Source organism: Sciurus carolinensis, chromosome 11 (assembly GCF_902686445.1).
Source record: "Sciurus carolinensis chromosome 11, mSciCar1.2, whole genome shotgun sequence".
NCBI classification, from domain to species: Eukaryota; Metazoa; Chordata; class Mammalia; order Rodentia; family Sciuridae; genus Sciurus; species Sciurus carolinensis.
The window spans coordinates 81,388,600-81,409,407 of NC_062223.1; the positions used below are offsets into that span (position 1 = coordinate 81,388,600).

General features: G+C 43.6%; 1 protein-coding gene across 2 annotated transcripts in view; it reads right to left on the minus strand.

Annotated features, from left to right (window-relative positions):
- Tenm4 (teneurin transmembrane protein 4) overlaps positions 1-10,734 on the minus strand; it is a 712,052-nt gene extending 701,318 nt beyond the window's left edge. For both annotated transcript variants that reach the window (XM_047517532.1, XM_047517531.1), the window contains exon 1: positions 10,550-10,734. The gene's annotated coding sequence lies outside the window, so the exon portion shown is untranslated. The remainder of the gene's footprint in view (positions 1-10,549) is intronic.
- Between the last annotated feature and the right edge of the window lie 10,074 nt (positions 10,735-20,808).

Sequence of the window (20,808 nt, forward strand, 5' to 3'; positions counted from 1 at the left end):
GCTTTAAGTTTCTAGAAATAATGTCAAATTAGCAATAATGAGGATTCATAAAACTGTCACAAACATTCTTTCAGGATAATCCTACAAATAACCCTGCCAGATTCTCATTATTATCCCTGTTTTATGGATAAGGAAACTAAGGAAAAGAGATATCAGGTAAATTGCTCAAGATCTTACACGGAAAGTATTATAGCTTGGTGGCACCAGACTCAGGGCCTCTTCAGGGGAAAAGCTTGGGAGATCTTTCTAAGTGGCAGGAAGTGAGCTGGACTCCCGTGTTGTGGAGATTCTTCCTGGAACATGCTCCAGGCTGAGCTTCACAGCCACTGTCACTGAGCAGCTCAGGACTATACTTTAGTTCATCCCGTTTTTATTTAAATCATTCAGTCTACCAAAGGCATGCCTGTTTTACTTATTCCTTGAGAAGGAGAAACAGCAAGGCTGGGAAATGTTGAGGGGTTTACACAATAGTATAGTGAAATGCATCCTGGGGAAACCAATAAACAAAATACAATGAGTCAGGGGTAAGAGGCTTCCACTGTGTACCAAAGACAGCTCAAGACCAGAGTCAGAGGGACATCAGAACAGGGGCCATATCACAGAACCACATGGTGCCTCCATGCCTTCCTCTGGAAAGTGGGGATATCTCCAATCTCCAGAAAGCATCAGGGGCATTAAATGAGTAGATGGTACCACACGCCAGTCCCTCAAGTCATTTGTATCTTTATTCACCTGTATGCACCAGATGTTCTACTGAACTGAACACTGAATCCTCATTGCCATGAGATATGAGATAGAGTCTATCGCTTTCCCTATTTATAGATGAGGTCATGGAAACAGATCAGTCAAGAGCCCAAGCCAAGGAAGTGATGGCTCAGGGTCTGAACCCTGTCCCCAAAGTTGATGTTCTTTCCAACACCCTATGCTGTTTGACCAGAATCATCTTAGGCACCTGCAGAAAATGGACTCAAATGACCACAAAGAGGAATTAAGATTGGATATTAGGAATAACATCCTGATCTTGAAGATAAATACTAGAATGGATAAGCCAGTAATTCCTAGAAGACAAATTAGGAGCAGCTAGGAGTCTCCTTTTATCTTGTAATAAAAGGAGCACAGACCTCAGTGGGTAGGTAGTTTAATTAAAAACAAAAAACAAACAACAACAACAAAAAAAAAAAAACTAAAGCTAAAAAAAAATAAAGTTCAAAACTTAAGAAAAAAGTCAAAACAATCTTTCAAAGATTCTATTACTTTATAGGTTACTACTCTTAATAATTTATCTATTTCTTTTTAGTATTGCTTCAACAAATACTTTAAAAACATTTTTGGGTTTTAATCATATTGCATTTAGTAAACACATTGTATCATAGCATTTTTCCACGTTGTAAATCATATTTTCAAAACAATATTTAATTCGTATAATATTCCATAGTCTGACTTTTTTGTACTATATTTATCTAATCCAATTGCTTACCTTCCCGCCCCCAACAAATAAATACCACTGCAATGAACACTTTTATTCTTAAGCCTTTTCTGCCCATCTCTGATTATTTTCTTTGGCTATATTCCTGGAATTGGAATACTGGACTAAAGAAAATGAGTGTTTCTAGCACTACTGACAATTACTGCCAAATTGCTTTCCTAAAAGGGTATATTATTGCATTTCCACCAGCAACAAAGGAGAGTACCTGTCTCCCAGATCCAACATTGCCTTAAAATAATCTTGACTAATAAGAGAAGTAAAAAATAGTGTAAATTTGCAAAGAAGCATGGAGTGTTTAAGTAATCTATCTCTAGTCATACAATGCACATGTGGCATTCCCAGGATATGAGTTTGTCCTTCATCTACCAAAGCTGGGTCCTTAACCACTGCACCAAAGTGTTTGCCACAACTTGGGTTACTTAGCGATGGCCCCGTGGCAGCCACTGTTTTAGGAAATTTTACATTAGTTTCACAAGTGCAAGGATTTTTGTGTTTATTCTTTGATTATCCCAATTTCAAGACCAATTCTGCTCCAATAGAACTTTCTGCAATGATAAAAATGTTTTATAACTGCAATGTCCAATATAGTAGCCACTACCCACTTGTGACTCTTGAGCACTTGAAGTCTCGCTAGCCCAACTGAGGAAATGATTAATTGTATTTAATTTTAATCACATTTATTTTAAAATGTGATTAATGACTACCATATTGCAAAAGCTCTATACTATCTAGTGCATTGCAATAAATATTTATTAAGTGAAGAACATGTATGGTCTCCTATTCCACCTAACTCTGATACTCATGTCAAGGCAAGAGTTGATCACTTTCTCCCTCATCTCAGCATGTACATCTTGTTCTCTCAAATGGAGGGTTAATACTATTTATCAGTCTTGTGAGGTGATATGAAGATCAGCTAATTAATGTTTGCAAAGAGCTGCATTACTGACTGATTCTCAGAATAATTGCACCTTAATAAAACATTTAAACAACGAGTTCTCATCCAGGGGCCAAAGAAGGGCTGGGTTTATTTAGTAAAATGCTGGTTTCTCTGACTTATCCTGAACTGGATCCTTTCACTGTGGACCTCATCAAAACAAACCACTTTCATCTGAAAGCTTCTACCCATCAGAAGACACTGAAACCTACCTTCACAGAGGTTTTGATGTCACAGTTTGATGAGTAAATTAATAATACAAACAAGATTGGGGAGGGTGGGTATTTAACCAACTTGAACAAATTGCTTTTAAGCTCTTAAGCACTTTAATTGCTTGCATGATAATGATGCAAATTTTTAAATGTCTTGATCCACTCCCAAAGTAGGTCCAGAAAAAAGGAGAAACACTTTTCTTCTAAAGGGAAACACTTTGCTAAGCATTCGGTTTTAATTACATGACATTCTACAAAATTACGAAGTTGCCATTCAAGAAAATGAAGGGTTTGGGAATCAGAGTCCTATGATCAGATTTTAGTCCTAGGATGTGACATTGGGTAAAAGGCTTTGCCTTACCAAGCCTGTTTCCTCATCTTAGAACAGGGGACAACAGTAGCTACCTGACAGTTAGAAGGCACTCACATTCACTTGTGAGTCTGTTTTACTCTTGCCCCATTCCTCCACCTCCTCCAAGCTCCTGGGCAAGGGGACTGACTACACCCTCCCAGCTCTGACTAGGGAAATGAAGATGCCAATTCTCAAACTCCAGAAGGATAAATGGACACATCCCTTACAGTGCCATTGTATAAATACAGACAACTCTTCTTGATGTCCCCAGTCATTACTGTTACTTTCTGAAATAAAATCAGAACAACAGGTAGATTAAAATTTTGTTACCCCAAGTGTAACAAACAGGGGACCAGAAGCCTGGCATCACCTGGAAACTGGTTAGAAATGCAGATCCTTTGATACCCACAGACCTACTGAATCAGAATTTGCCTCTTAACACGATTTTCCAACAAGGTATGCACATGTTAAAATTTGAGAAGCACCAATTTATAAAACATCAACTCCACCCTCCTCTCCCAACCCCCAATTTTATAGAGAGGGAAGCTGACTCTAGGAATTGGCAAGTTTACCCAAAGCCATAAATGTACCAGCAGCAACCCTTTTGCTTGACTTTCAAAGGATTCAAGACCAGACTTTTAGAAATCAACAGTCATTCCACAGCCAGCAAATGGACTTTTCAGAGAAAAAATTCTTAAAACATAATTTCTCAAGGATGTTAATGATTAAAATGAGGATATTAAGGATACACTTTCACCCTATTGGCTGTAGAGATAGTACTCTCATCTCATAAAGTCAATGTAGAACACAGAGCAAGGGAGGGGCTGTGTAATGGGGGTGCTGGCCACTGCTCCTGAGATCCTGCTTCACTTATGGCCTGTTTCCACCTGCTTTCCAAATGAAAGAAAAACCTGATTTGATGTTCAGAACATGACAAAGGACAGAAACATTCCCTTGCCTTCCCTAGTGAAACTGGAGTGGTTTAAGTATCAAAGGCAGTGTCTAAACCTCATCTGAAGTCAGAGTCGGCGACCAGCAGAGCAGGTTCCCTCTATGGTGACATGCTATCCAACAACCCTGAGGTGACCTCTTTGCCTGATCTAAAGGAACTCCTGATGTCTCCTGCTGAGCATGGGGACACCTTGGAAATGAGAAGACCAGACTTCCCCCACTAGCTCCACGGAATTCTTTGTCAGATGACAAGTCATCTAATCACAGGGCACAAATCTTTTCTGGGTCACAGAAATCCAACATATGAAGGAGCAAGAGTGACAAATGTACCCTCTGATTGAAGTGGATCATGCAAGGAGGGGTACCCAACGACTTAAGCTTTTGAAACAGCAAGTAGGCATGTTGACTGATTTATTTACTGTGCCCTGGGATGTGAAGAGACTCAGTTGGGTTGACTTTTCCAATGCAATGCCAGGTAGCTGATGGGGATAAGCTTGCTGGGGGACTATCCCCTCTGTAAGATCTCCAGGGCCAGTCTGAGGCTCCTGAGCCAAAGGAAAGGGAAAAGCATGAGGAGGGGGAATCCACCCCCTTAGCAAAAGCTGGAAGACACACACACTTCTCTGAGGAACTGTTTGTCTTTCATCAAGGAGCCAGCCCCACCTACAAGGCTGAGGAACATATTTACATATTTCAACTCCACTGCTGGCTGAAGATCTACAGAAAAGTGATGATTCCAAGACAGCCAAGGAAGAAAAATGTTCTTGGAAAAAGGATCTGCCTGCCTATCGGGTCAGCAGAACAGCTCAAAGTTATGCAAATCTCCCGCTTAAGATGTACTCCTACCTTCCTCCACCACCCCAGCTCCCAAATCTATAAGGGGTTACAAAGTAAACCACCAGGTTCTGGTTAAAAAGATGAAGGCATCACAGTTTACCCTACTGCTTTTCATGTGTGACAAAAGCCATGGTAGGTATAAGCCTTTGACTCTGCAACTCTACTTTCTAGGAATTTGTCTTGGAAATACTAACATTGCACAGAATATACAGGGTAATTACTGCAGTTTTGTTAAAATAAAAAATAAACAAGCCAAAAACTTTGAACTGCTTAAATAAAATATATTACATTAAAACACTGAGACTCTAGTTAGCCATTAACAATGTTGCCGTAGCTGGGTGTAGTGGTGCATGCCTGTATTCCCAGTGGTTCTAGAGGCTGAGGCAGGAAAATTCAAGTTCAAAGCCAGCCTCAGGAACTTAGCAAGGCCCTAAGCAACTCAGTGAGACCCTGACTCTAAACAGAAATATAAAAAAGGTCTGGGATGTGACTCGGAGATTAGGTGCCCCTGGGTTCAATCCCCGGTACCAAAAATAAATAAATAAATTAATTAATTAAAATACTGCCATACCAGGAACGTTCTAACATGGATAGATTTGTATGCTTATCATTAAATTAAAATAAGCATGCAAAATATTATAACTATGATCTCATTTTTCTCTACATTTATAAAGAAAAGTCCCAAGACAAATTCAAAATGTAGTGAAACTTATTTTGTTTTTGCTTTTCTTTATATTTTCTGAATTGTTATTATTTAGGCAATTAGAATAAAGATAAAAGTTAGGCGGAAAGCTGAGACAAAGTACCAAACATATAACCCATAGAAGACTAAGCACATACATATTTGCATTGTTTCTTTAGACCAGATCCTTATGGAGAATTTTTTTTTTTTTTTTTTTTTTTTTTTGGTTCCTTGGGATCTGGTGACTCCCACAGCTGTCTGTCAGTGCAAAGCAAAGATGGAGTATTTCAGCTTTCAGTTACAATAAGAGAGGTTGAGGGACATGTAAGAAAGCAGGTAAAAATTGGCCCCTTAGATCTAAAATTGACATTGATTTACACCGGTAGACTCTTGGAACCAAATCTACAAGGAGGTCATTTAAATCCCATTGTTCCTCAATTTCGTGTTTTAGAGTTATGGATATAAGAGAACTTAGTGGGACTGGAACAACCAAAAGCTTAGGATCCAGGCAGAGAAGCTGTTTGTTAGAACAAGGTAGAAGGCTGAGTACTCCGGTGAGGATTTGTACCACTGTGAGCTTATCAAATCTCATTTGCCTTCAACCTCCATCACAGTTTTAAAAAAGTGTAAATTGGCATCCTAGATCGAGTTCCTTGCTTGGGTTGTCCAACAATCTCTATCTTAAATTCCTAATCCCCTCCGTCCCACAGTTGTAACTTTTGATCTGGAAATATGGGGTTATGTAACATGCCAGTCTGCACAAGGGTATAATTCAGTCAGAAAAAGAGACCCGATGAAACACAAATTCTAACAAAACTGGAAATGACTTTTCTAAGAAAAGAGAAGATATTTTTGTTTCAAGCATTTGAAGCTAGTTTTAAATAGACTTTGCATGCAATGTTGCTGGTTCTTTTTGGGCTGTTGATTTCCCTGTCGAACCTTACCCAACAAATGCACAATGATGGAAAAGGAATGATCATCTTCAAAGGACCCACAAAATGACAGAGGTTTTGTGGATGTTAATACTTGCAAGTGTTGTAAACTAGACAATATTATCCCATTTTACAGGGCAAAGAACTGAGACTCCAAAGGCCAAATATATTAGATCAAAAATACCCAACAGAATCATATATGAAATAGAATCAGATTCTACTGAAGGAGAGTCCTTGGAAACCAAACTGTTCACTACCACGATATCCACCCTTCTACTGGAACATCTGCTGGCCTAAGAGCTCACTACCTCATATTCAAAATCATTCCATTCACTGGAGAACTGTCCTCCCTTGGGTCCTGTTTGGGCTGAGCACTCATTCTGAGGCCTAGGGCAAGTGCTGACCCTTCCCCTCCACACACCCCGGTCTAATAGGGGGCTTGTAAACTTACTGCCTGATTCTACCATCTCACCCAAAAAGAGGAGGCCTTGGTAAGAATAGGATATTGGCAGCAGACCCTGAAAACTCTCTCTAGAAGATAGAAGGGCTACATCCCTGACACTTTGCTAACAGACTTCACAGGCCACCATGCAACCTGCCCCCACTCACTTAAGGACACAAACTTCCCTGAAGTAGCCCCCTAAATCCACAAGAATATCTATGCCCCAAGTCCTGCCTGAACAACCTGGAGACATTCAATTGCCCAGACCTTCACAAGGACCGACTGCAGGCAAGGCACTACCGAGAACAGGCATGTGTTCAGTCAGCTCAGACTGGCCCAGTCCCACTAGGTGGAAGGGCTGCCGCTCATCACCCTCATCAGAGAAAACAGATTCTTTCTCATCCTCACCATTCCCTTATAAAATCTAGAAATAAGGGAATTCCGTTTTCACGCTGTCTGGTTTCGCCGCAAACCTCCCCTCTCCCCAGCACACACACACAGAGGTGGGGGGGTGTCGCAGAACTTGCTCCCATTGCCACCACCTGTGAAAACACCCTTCGTAAGTTTGGCAAAGAGAGCTCCCGGGAAAAGCCGAGCGGCAGGACGCCTGGAGCACACATGGGGGCTGGAAGTAGGGGCGCCGGCAGCCGAGGGGAGGGAAGCACCGCGGGGTCCACAGCCTTGCAGCGCTTGGGGCTGGAACGTGGCGGTCTAGGCTTGGGTTTTGTGCCCAGGCCCCGCCCACTCGGCAGCCCCTCGGGCGCGGACCGCAGCTCAGGCCACCGAGGAGCCCAAGGCCCGGGGCGCCGGTCCGACGCTAGCAGATTTCGCGAAGTGGCCAAGGCCAACCCCGGAGGCCCCGGAGACTGCCAGAAGCTGGGGACGAGGGCCACGTGGGGCCACCGCCAGAGCTGGGGAGGGGGGATGAGAGGCGCTGGGAAACAGGTTGCCGCCGAACCCATCCCCTCCCCCCGTCCGCCCCGCAGCGACCCGATTCCCGCCCTGCCCCGGGAGCGAACCCGGCAGCCTCCTGGGCTTCCTCCTCCTTGCGGGACCCAGCGTCCGGGCCGGAGTCCCTTTGGCAGCCCGGGTGAAGGCGCCTTCAGCAAGGTCAAGGCGCGGCCGGCCGGCACCTGGGGATTTTTCCCAGCCGAGGACTGGCTGTGCAATCGCATTGTTAAGGATCATGGCAGCGGCAGGAAATCCGAACGGCCCCACAGGTCTACGCGAGGGAGGATTTATTTTACAGCGCCGAACATACTCAGTCAGACCCGGGATCTCAGGGGGAGGGGATGCGGGGTTTCAGGACGCTGGAATGTGGCAAAAACAAAACACTTCCTACCCTTGCAAACCATCAATTCTGACCTCGGGGAGGGAGTTCAGGGCCACTGAGCCCCAGACTTCAGCTGCGGAGGGTTCTGTTAGGGCTGGGGGTGACTTATCCCTCTACAGGCGAAAAACAAGATTTAAAAACACTATACTACTCTGGTTTCTCTATCACAGTCCATCAACGTGCTACAAGGCTGCGGAGGCGAAAGGAGGCAGAGAGATGGAGAAAATAAACGCAGTAGAAGCAAAACTGCTGTCCGTGATGGGAGAGGCGATGGGATAGAAGCCATACCCGCATTCATCCCCATTCCATCCCCACTGGTGCTGGGCTAGCCTAGGAAAAGGCACATAATGGTAGCCACCTCCGGTAGAGGCCAGCAATCTACTTGCTAACCCCTCAACCTTCGTTAGACTGATCAGGGATGGCTGGGACCCCTGAGCATCTCCAAGAGGGAGCAGGCATCGCGGGCAGGTTTCTAGACACGTGAAGGGCGCTGGGTGTAAAGACCGGGAGGGGCACCAGGAGAAGCCAAAGAAGAGAGTCTTTGGAGCTCCCCAGAGCACAGTCATTTTCCTAAAACGCTGTTCCCTGGAAGGCCTTCCAACACCCCCGAGGGAGACTCTAGGCTCTAAGAATTCAAAGAAACCTGAGTTCTGACCGGTTCTTTTCAGATCTACCCTGAATCCCCACCCACCCGGCCCCTGCCTCAGTAACTGGTTCTTTGGGGACGGCAGCATCAGCACCCAACAACCACCGCAGAAGTGGGCGCCGGGGTCCAAAACGTCCCCCGCTATCCATTCCTGAAATGGAAGCGCCCGGGTACTTACACTCCCCAAGCAGGAAAACTTTCAGGCTCGTCTTTCAAGAACCGGGTGCTCGCATCACAGTTCTGGGTTACCACTGAGGCAGCTTATATAATTGCCCGCGATGCCGTTCAGCAGATGTCCCTCCGTGCGCGGCAGCTTGGCTCAGCACAGGGCCACTCTCTGGCCCCAGAGCTCGGGATCGTGAGCGTGTCCCACCGGCGCCTTCTACAAAGCAGCAGAGTGATCTCCTGAGCTAGTCAAACGCCAAGTGTGCGCGTAGGTTCCGGCAAAACCCCGGCTGCCTCCCTGCGCCCCTTTCGCTGCGTTGGTGGCTTACGGTTAACTGCATCTTTACAAACCTTCTCACCAGGGCTGGAGGGTGGGGTGGGAGGGAAATAGGGACTGGGTGGGTGATTGGTGCAGTTCTGATAAGGACTCCGCACCCAACTGAGCAGTTATACTCCTATGTACATATGTACCAGGCTGCAGAAATCACCCTAACATCTCACCGATAAGGTGAGCCAATTTCCAAAGTTAGAGACCACGTAGTTGAATTTCCAGTACTTTCCAACCTTGCCTAGGCGGGGGCAGGGCAGAGAAAAGGCGGGTAGTGGCCATCAAAGCCCACTGCACTGACCGGCCAAGGACTCACTGCTTGAACTACCCCTCCACCCTTCGCCCAAGTAGTTGGTTGTGTATTCCTCGGTTGCGTGTACATACACACACACACACACACACACACACACTCCGCGCCACCACCTTCGCGTCTGCTCCTCCAACGTAGATTGCAGTTTTAAATCGCAAGGAAAATGACTAAGGAGCTTCAACACAGAGCACCTTTCCCGAAGCTGGGGGTGAGAGCAGTCACACACACTCACACCCGAGAGCCCCACAGAGTGTACACCCGGTGGCTGTAGCCTCAACTTGCTCCAAGGCGAACATGAACATCACCGCCCGGCTGCCCGCGAGACTAGGCGAGGATAGGCGGGCGCCGCGCGGGTTGCAGAGGGCGCGGGCTGGGGTCGCGTCTCTTGGTTCTCGACTCCAACTGCAGCGCACAAGGGGCCGCTGCAGCCAGCGCTCGCCTCGCAGGGTAGGCTGCAAACCTGGAGCTCGGCGCCGCCTCGCGGGCTCCTCCAGCGCCCGCCGGGAGTCTAGGGCGGGCGGGTCTGCAGAGGGGCTGCGGGCGACTGGGCCGTGGTTGGCGGGGAAGGAGAACCGGGCGCGGCAGACGAACCTGGGGCGCGTCGCCTCCTTTCCACCCGCGTCCAGAGTCCCGGGCCCGCGCCCACATCTCTGCTGTTCCCCAACCCTTCTTCTCAGGCTCCAGTCCACGGCAGGCTCCGGGGGCTGCGGCGGCGGCGACTCCGGGCTCCAGACTGGCTTGCCTTGCCGGCAACCCGGGTCCTAGCCTCCCTCCCTCCTCCCACCCCCGGTGAGGGCCAGGGGAGCGGGCAAGCTCTCCTGGAGCCCTCGGCAGCCGCGGAGCTACCGGGTCCTGCGAGCGCAGAGGGGCCACAGGGCTGGCGAAGCGCCGCCGCGGTTCCTAAGGCGCTTTTCCGTAGAGCGGATCACGCCGCCTTACCGTGGCTGCAGGCTGCCACCGCCGGGGAAGCGGGGAGGAGGGCGACAGGGAGGCAAGGCGCCGCACGGGTGGCTCCTCTACCTCTCGGCGGCGCGGCTCCTCGGCTCCACGAGCCGGAGCGGGGCGCCCAGGAAGGAGCAGGTCCGGGCTCTGCGCTCAGCTCCAGTGAGACCAACAATAGCTCCCGCGGGGAGCGGAGCCCCAGCGAGCCTCCAGCCGCGCGCACACGCCCGGCTCCCGCTCCCGGCCGCTCCCGGCCGGCGTCCCTGCCAGCACTGCTGCCCCACATGAAACAGCTGCAATCCCGAGGCTTCTGGGGGGTTGGGGCGGGTGTGTGCGCGCGCGTGTGTGTGTGTGAGTGTGTGTGAGTGTGTGTTTAATAGCTTCCCTCTTCTTCCCCTCCCTGCCTGCTCGCCTGCCTGCCTCCGTCCCCCACCCCAGCTCTCTTACACACAGAGAGGGCGAGCGACACACACACACACACACACACACACACACACACACACACACACGCACATGCAGGTTACATGAATGGGAGGCGGGAGCCAATCCTATGAGGCCAGGCGAGCCACAGCGTACCGGCGCTTGGAGCAGGGCTGCACCACAGCGCCGGGGGGCGCCACACAGACGACGAGCGTCTTTCCCTGGTCCACTCGTCCGCCTCTCGGCTCACCCCAGTCTCTGTGTTGTCTCCAATATTTTCCCTCTCCTTCCTTCCGTGCTCTCCGCTTTCTCCATCTCTCTTCACTCCTTTTTATCTCATTTTCTTTCTCGAATTCTCCGAGCTCTCTCAGCTCGGTATCTTTCTTGGTCTCTTTTACCTTTCTTGCTTTCTTCCTAGCCCCCTTTCTAAAACTTTCTCCTCCCTTGTCCAGTCTTTCCTCGGCTTCTTCTCCTCTTGCCTTTGGTTTTCTTTCCTCCCTTTTCCTTCCTTCTCTTTCTCCTTGGCCTCTTGGTAGTGTTGCCTGGCTTCCTCTCGTTCCCCATGTCTGTCCGGGGCCCTGGCCTCCTCCTTGCCTACCCGCTGGATGTTATTCCACACCCCCAACACTTTTCCAGGGATGGACTCCCAGTTGCTACTGCAGCACAGTCAGATGTTATTAAGAACTTAGCACTTGAGTTCCTTCTTCAGGCATGTAAGATGCCCAAAGAAAGGCCCTTCTTCCTCAGACAACTTCCCCCAAAACCATGGTAACAGCTACTGAATCGTGATACCAATCATTGGGAAGAGAGAGAGAAAAAAAAAAAAAAAATAGCAGCGAACTGTAGTCTAAGTGATTTCTATTCCTTGCCTGTCTGGAGAGTGATCACCAGCACATCACCAAGGGAGTGGAATTTTCATAACATGGGATAGGCAACTTGGTGTAGTGGCAACTTGCAAAGGTTCTTGAAAGAGTCTGGAGGAATTCCCATCTCAAGCTTGCTGCATGCTCACCGTAGGACTTAGTGCAAGCCATTTTCCATTGCCCAGCCTCAATTTTCTCAACGGTAAAACAGATTATACCTACCTCACTATATGCTGAGGATTAAAACTATGAAAAGAAAACACTGGGCATATATGAGATGCTCAATTAATGGCCACCTACATCTGGCTGGTCACAGATTATAAACTGGGGGTATTGGATATCACTTTAGTACCTCCTAATTGAGGCATGTAGAAAGGCAGGGATGGGGATAGGAATGTGTAAGAGGTTTCCTCAAACCCTGTCCAATCTAGTCTTTAAATCTTCACAATAAGTTAACACCAGTGACAAAGCCTCCGAAACTAACTACAATGTCAAGTCTCTGCCTTTGGAGAGCATTTACCAACTTCATATGCTCACTGCAGACATCAAAGCTGGGTAGCATCTCTGGCAGTCAGATTCAGTTCTTCAACAAATGTCTGTTGACTACCAACTCCGTGGCAGTTGTGTGATGAGTTCTGGACATTTCAGGAGTGAGGCAAATGGATCCTGCCTTCTGAACTCTTAGTGTCCTGGACTTGTCTCATGAGCATATCAAGAGAAAAAGAGACATGTAGAAGTGCCATTTGTTCACTGGACAAAATCTTTTAAAATATGAAGTCCATGGCAGGGGAATAATAATAAAGGGATCCTTGAGAGAAAATTTTAGAAACTTTCAGGAGGTGCACCTCCTTTGACTTATGAGAAAACGGAGACCCACAGGCTAATGTAGCGGTTGAAAGTATGATGAGAAACAAAATATTTACATATTTACATAGTGTTCATTTCAAAGGGAAAAATAGTAGCTTCAAAGCAGAAAAATCTGGCAGACTCCACCCTAATAAAGAGATTAAGATCAGCAGCATCAGGAATGTGATAAACAGACATTATGAGCCCCCTGATGTGATGCACTGAGAAGGACATAATGTCACTTCTGTGGCACCTTTGCCAGGAATGTGTAACCTAAATCTAATCATCGAGGCATGTCAGACAGGCCTGAAGAGGGCTATTCCATAAAGTAACTATTGCATGCTACTCAAGAATATGCAAATTGTGAAAGACAATTCCAGAGCACTTCAAGAGTGAAAGGACAATTTAACTGTATGGCAATAAATGCAACAGGCCATCCTGGATTGGATCATCAGTGGGGTAGTAGATGAGATAGATAATAAGGGACTATCCTCTTTTTTGTTTGTTGTTTTTAGGAAACAGGAAACATGCCACCTAAAGTATTTAGAGGTGCAAGGGGGGTGGGAAGGAACAACAGTAAGCAATCCTGCTCCAAAGACAGTATGCCCAGCCTAACCTTTGGGGGTAAGGAAAGATTTCCTGTAGGAGGTGGCATTCAAACTGAGTTTTAAAGACAAGGCAGTTAGCTAGAGCATGAAGGGAGAAAAGATTCTCAGTAGAAGTAACAGTATGCAAACAACATGGACAAAAGCATGAGACTGGCATAGCAGCTGAGTCAGGCACACCAGAGAAGTCCTGGTGGAGTTCAGCGCAGTAAGTAGTGTTGACTGTTGAAGAGGCCTGGAGGAGGCCAAGGATCCAAACATCCTGAGAGCTCAGTTACTGGGGTTGGAGTGGGGTAGAGAGCTATTGAAGGCTTTTATGTCGAGGAGAGATGTGATCTTGAGTATATTTGGAAAAAATGAGAAATAGATGGTTTGGCAACAGTGTGGAGAAATGGATTAATGATGGTAGCTTGGTACTGGTTCCAGATAGGAACCAGTAAGGCATTTACGTAAACTAAGGTAGTTACCATGAAGATGGATAAGGAAGGAGATATATTAGATAGAACAAGGGTCTACAATGAGCAGATTTTGGTACCTGATTGGATGGGAGTGGGCAAGGAAAAGTTCAAGTGACAGGCATTTCTCAAACTTTGGTGTCTTGGTAGAGAGTGGTACTCACTATTCATTACATTATCAAGAGAATTCAGGAGGAAGTCAAAATTTTAAAGGGAAGAGTAAATTTCAGTGTTAACACGTTGTAATCTAACTCTGTAGCTGACTTAAGAATCCCCTGTCCCATTGGAAATAACTGTAAAATTCAGCCTGAGGCCTGCCAAACAGCCAGCTCCATGTATTACCCAGAAAAGCAGGAGACTGGATCTAGTAGTATATAATTTATGATATTTTTAACAGAATTGAAATAGCCTAAGATTAAGTTAACTGGGGAACAGCCTTTGTTGGAATATCATGCAGCCACTGTAAAGTATGTTTTCACCTAATTTTTCATGCCACAGAAAATGCCAAGGTTATCATGTAAAATTTAAAACATAGAATTCAAAAATTTTAATTACATAAAAATTCTCTTGTAGAAAAATCTGAAAAAACAAAATCCAACATGCCCAATATTAATAATGGTGATGGAATTATGAGTGATATATATTTTCTCCTCCCTCTCTCTCTCTCTCTCTCATTTTCTAACTTTTTCATGATGCACACTCATGACTTTGTCATAAATGTAAAGAACTGTTATTAAAAATAAAGACATAGCTCTGACCTTCACCCTCCATGTGATCCCATTTCACTGTACCATTCCCACTGCCCATGAAGAGTAACTGCCTTTGGAGGGATTTTTTTGAGTAAAATACAAAAGCATTTAGCAAACCAGGGAAAATGATCACCTGGGTTGGAGAGGGGAAAAAGGGCGTTCTGAAGGCAGAAATGTTATTAGAGCTGTTGAAACTGTATATATTAAAGATGTTTGCATTGCCCTTATTGTTTCTGTAATATGTTATAAAGAAAAGAAAACATAGAGTGGGGCCAAGAAAATGTGAGCTTTAAAAGGGCAAGTTTTAATTAGGAAACATATTTATTTGCAAAAAATACTCTCTTTGGAGTCCAGCATTTACTACAAAATTGTTTCAGGAAGGAAGTATTTCAAGCAAGGAGACACAGAGGGGCAAGGGGCAATGCTTCCTGCCTGCTGTCTGATACTACATCAAATACACAAGCTTGTTACATAGGATTTAGACACCCACTGATAAGCGCCATCAAACTTTCACAATGAGAGGGTGAGAAAAGTGCCGCCAGAGGATGTACTTAGTCTTTGGAAAGGTTGCTGTAAATAGCTCCCTGGTAAGGTTCCCTCTGCATCATGATTTTTCATCTCATTGAAACGTTTACCATGTGAATAGGTTCCCCAACCCAAGTAATAATAGCACTGTACACAAACATAGCCCGTTCACCTTTCCTCAGAGCTTCCACATCTGTTGATGCACTTAGTTCTTCACCCACGATGGCAGGGATCCTGTGAATTCTAGTTTGCAAGAGAGTAGGGGGACCCAGATAAGATCAAAGGGGCTGAGCAGGGGCTACAGCTAAGCAAAGAACAGGAGACATTCTTGGATAGACTTTTGTGTGGCTCTGGAGCTTCCACAGTACATTATCCATGTTGTCCACTGACTCCAGTGATAACCAGGGAGGGAGACCTATGGAGGGAGCAGGATGGGAATGGGAATTAGCTCTCCAGAACCCCCAGACCACTAGCCTTTCCCAGAGCAACCCCATTTTTAAAACCCAGGAGAAGTGGTGATGTTTTCTTGGGCAGGGTAATTTAGTCCAACCTGTAAGCTGTCTCTTGGCGAGGTTTGTCTAACCTGTGAGCTATCTTTCTGTCTCATGGAAACACCTCTGCTTAGGTTGATCATAAATATTCTCTGCTAGGGAAATGGTTGCTTCTCCTCCACCTCACTCCTCACTCCTAATGTTCAGCACAGAACCTGGTTTATAGGTTTTTAGTAAATATTCTTCCACTGAGAGAAGAAACAAATGCTAATAACAATAGCATGCATTGAGCACTGCACTGGAGACCAAGCAAAGGGCATTTATGTCATTTAAATTGCAGAATACAATTTAATGTGGTAGCTGTGATTATTGTACCTATTCCATAGGTGAGGAAACTGAAACTTAGAGAATTATCGAAGGTCACATACCTACTAAGTGCCAAACCTAGGTTCCATCTTGAATTGCTCCTACTACTGGATGGATGGATTGAATTAATGACGGTAACAATGAGGTAAGCTCTCCATGAATGGTCTGTTTAGTCTTGTATGGACTTGGCCATCCCATAACTCTTCATGATTGAGTCTTATTTACTTCATTGCATGTTTCACAGGTTGCAATTACTTGTTTATGCATTTAATTATTTTTAACTCCTTCCCAACAGCAATGTAAGATGTAAGATACATGAATGGAGAGACCAGGTATATCTTGGCCACTGGTGTGATCCCCAGCATCTAGACCAGTGCCTGACACAAAGTAGGTATTTAATAAATATTTGTGAAATGAAAAACGAACGTGGCTCCCATCGTTCCTATGCAGTGGAGAGCCTGTGAGCACATATGCATAGGCACTTGTGAAAGCTGGGTGTTTTACATGAACTCACTCCACCTCCATGCCAACCATTGAGGGCATGTGGTCCAGTCAGCACTGCTGAGATTCAGATGAGCACATAATGGCTCTGATGTCAGATTTTGTCCCTCCACTGACATTTGCTCCCACGTAGCAAGGAAAACACTGATCAGAAAATAGCAGCATCTGTTGTGGTCAAAGGTGACGAGCAGGCAAAATTCTGTGGTGGAAGCATCCTCTCTGAGCAGGTTAGCCCCTGCTTTGACAGTGCAGAGGCACCAGATGATGTTGCTTGAATTCTGTTTTCTTTCTGTGGGCTGTTGGTAAAGATCTCCTCAAAAGTTCTCCTAAAGCTTTCCTCTGGCATGGGTCATGCCACGCGATACTCACAAAGAGAATGCATCTCAGCTGAGGCCTGCATTCCCACCAGTTTCTGTCCTCACTCTTGCCTAACAGGCTTCCTTGCCACACCTGTGGATACACCTTTTTCACACATGGTGGATCAGGTGGCAGGTGTTGGTCTTTTGCAAAGCTAAATGAATTTTTTTCCTAGGCTTGGAAGTCTGTCGCATTTATTAGAACTGCATATTGATCCAGAGGACCATGGCTGAGATGATCAAGAATGAAGCAACCAGAGCAAACCAGAAGTTACAACAAGGGCCTCCACTCAACTCTCAAACCCTCTGTGGGGTGATTCTAATGAAGGTGGTGTAAAGCATGTGTCAGACAAATGCCTCATGAATATTCATACATTCAATCTTTTTAATAGTCCTTTACATTTAATTTACTACCACCCCCAAATCAAATTGTAATCTGACATTTTCAATTTTCAGGTCTTATTAGCTTATAAAACTACAGAAGTACACACATAAGTACTTGTAACATGTACAATGTATCTTAGAAATGGATATATATATATATATGATCTTTTTTTTGATATACATATATTCACATTGTTTAGAGTTGCATAATATATCATTATATGGCTATATCATAAGATGCTGCATGAATTTAACCATAGGGCTCACAGTGATTATGACAAGATTCATATTATCAAAAAAATCTCAGGCAAAAAACTTAAGACAAAACACATAGTAGTTACTCAAAAATGTTAAGTGTGTAAATTATATTATTACTCCCAAGTCTGTTGATTGTTTGTATTTTTTGTTTTCTTTTGGGACTGAGGATCAAATAGAGGGGCACATTACCACTGGATTACATCCCCAGTCCTTTTATATTTTTTTGTTTTGAGACAGGGTCTCACTAAGTTGCTGAGGCTGACCTTGAACTTGTGACCCTTGTGCCTCAGCCTCTTGAGCCACTGGGATTACAGGCATGCGCCACTATACCTGGCAAGTCTGTTGATTCTTAAACAAAACTCAGCATAAGTTGAAGTTTTCCAATTATTTGGGAAAAGGTAAACCTTTGAATTCCATGCTGAAGCAATTGACAAACCTTGGGTGTGGCAGGAGGAGGCAGTTAGATCCCTGTCCCTTAATAGTATCTCTTTAAAATTGTTTCACTTAATGTAAAAAACAAAATATGAAAATTCTATGAATCATAGGTGACAATATTCATGATTTTGGAGGTGAAGAAGCCCTTTTAGAGTGTGGCATAGAAAGGAAGCAATCATAAAGAAAACTATCAATAGATTTGACTATGTCAAACTTTTAAAGGTTTGAATATTTAAAAATGTAAGACAAAAATCTTAAGAAGAAAATAACTGTGAAGTATTTGACACATAAGTGAAAAAGTTGCTCTTATCATTAATATACAATGAGTAGAGGAAAATGATAGGAAGGGGGTATGAAAGGTGGTGGAATGAGACAGACAGCATTACCCTATGTACATGTATGATTACACAAATGGTGTGAATCTACATCATTCCCAACCATAGAAATGAAATGATGAATTCCATTTATGTACAATGAATCAAAATGCAGTCTGTAAAAAATAAAAAAAATAAAAATATATCAACTTAAAAAAAAAAGAAAAACACATCTCAAAAGAAAAGTGGGCAGAGGACATATAAAACTAATTTACCAAAAGAGTACAAATCTCAACATATCTATTTAACATGCTAATAACTCCAAGAAAAGCAAGATACAATACTGAGTTTTTGTTTTGTTTTTGCTTATCAAATGATAAAACATAAGAGAATACAACACACCCAGAAAATAGTTACTTTCCTGATATTCCTTATATGTGAATATATTAATACAACCTTTCTGAAAGAGAATTTAGCAATTTTTATCAAATACTTTCATTGTATGTATCTTTCTACATTTAATGGAGTTAATGAAAGAAAGTAATAACAGAACTCAAAGATTTATACAAAGGGGTTTCATCTGTGTTTGTAGCAATAGAGGCAAATTGGAAACAATCTAAATATCAACCAATCAGCATATGATCAAATGTATTATGGTACACAATAGTATGATGGATGTTTATATAGTCACTATAGATCACGGTTTGCAAAAATATTTCATGAATTGTAAAATAGCCACCATATCACCATATCTATAGTAGTAGAAAATCATCAGAGATAAATAGCAAAGGTATGTAAGGTGAGGTTAGCAATAAAAATGTCTTGATAATGAAATTAAAGATAATTTTTAGTTTCCTTTTCTTTTCTTTCTTGATTTTAGTATTTGCCAAATATCCATAATGAGACAATTTTATTTTCGGTATAAGAAAAAAAATTGCTAAAATAAAAAATAAACCAGATGGTATAAATTACAACATAGTAAACTGTCTACCAATCCTATGTGTGGGTAGAATAATGATAACATTATTTACATCTGTTGAGTGCTTTACAATCGACAAAGCATTCATTATCTTCCATGATCATCCCAACAGCTCTGTGAGATAGACAGGATAGGACTATTGCTTTACAGATAAGAAAATTGAGGGTTGAAGGATCACAGTTGATGGAACCAAGTCTAGAAGTCAGGGTTCTTGATTTCCTGCTCAGTGTTCTCTCCCTGTCTCAATACCTATCACTAGATGATTGTCACTTCCTTATGGTTTTACAGTAGGATAAGACCTGCAGTGTGGGGCCTGATGGTTCTCAGATCCCTCTTTCTTTAGCAGAGGACTTGGAGACCCATATAAATGCCTCATTTCATTTTCAACTTATTTTTTTTAATCAAAGTAGTTTGTGAACATAATTTTGAAAGTCAAATATTCCACAAGGATTTTAATGCAAAACAGTTCTCTGTCCTAAAATTTCACCATCCAACTCCACCTAATATTCCCTCTCCCCAGAGGCAACAAATTCCAACTATTTGAGCCATTTCTTCTGATTTTTATTTCCATGTTTCTTAGTAATCTACTTCTATGGTAGTTTCTCTATTTTTAACTTTCAGGAACTACCAATATATTTCCTATTACTGTAGATAATAATTCATCTGATTCTCCTCTATAGAGCCATTTCCCTTTTCCTTATCCTTTCAATGTATTTACATCATAATTTTGGTTAAATTTTAATACTTCCATTAGCATGATTGTATAAAAAGTTTTCTCAACCGAGCCATGTAGTATACTATGAGGTGATTTCCTGCATTAAATTTTGTTTTCTCTCCAGTTAATAACTGGCTCTTTTTCTCATAGTTGTTTGGCAGTTTACATAATGATTATTCTTTTATCCCTAAACTCCACCAAATTATAAATTTCTCAGCACATTCCAATTCACCAAATAATCTGTCAGTTTCCTTTCTTTCCTTTCCTTGCTTATTTTCCTTTTCTGTCTCACAGGAATTTCATTTCCCTTTGTCTACACCATTCAAATATGGACTAGTTGCATTCTAAGTCTGCAGCAGGACTCCGGGTGGACCACTTTCCACCACCTTCCTAAGAATGTCATTGGCTCTCTCTCTCTTGTGTTTGTATCTTTTGTGTCTAGGATCCTACCTCCTCCACTCTTTCTTTGTTTACTCTTCATAGAACAAGTGTCTGAAAGGTAAAGTTTTTGAGACCTTATTTGACTGGATATATTAGCTTGGAAATACATTCTCTGTCATTCTGATGACATTGATGGTTCCATCGTCCTTTTGCTTTCAATGTTGCTGTTATGAAGTCTGATGTCATTTTGTCCCTTTATCCTGTTCCTGTGACCCTTATATTTTTCTCCTCCTCTCTGGAAGTGTTAAAGATCTTCTCGTTTTCTCAAAGTTCAGAAATTAAATAGTGATTCCTGGGAATCTTCTTTCATCTAACATGAGGGCTGTTGCTGGGTTCTTTAGAAACTCAGAGATTTCTTTGAGTTGTTTCCTTAATGGTTTCCTTTTTCTCTGTTTCCAACATTCCTCATGTTCAAATATTAGACCTTTAACTGTTTTTCCTTTTTTCATCTTCTGTACCCCCATGTTTTTGTCTTTTTGTTTTATTTTGGGGATAGTTTCTCAATTTTGCTTAAAAACCTTTCTGTTGACATTTTTATTTCTGCTGTTATAGC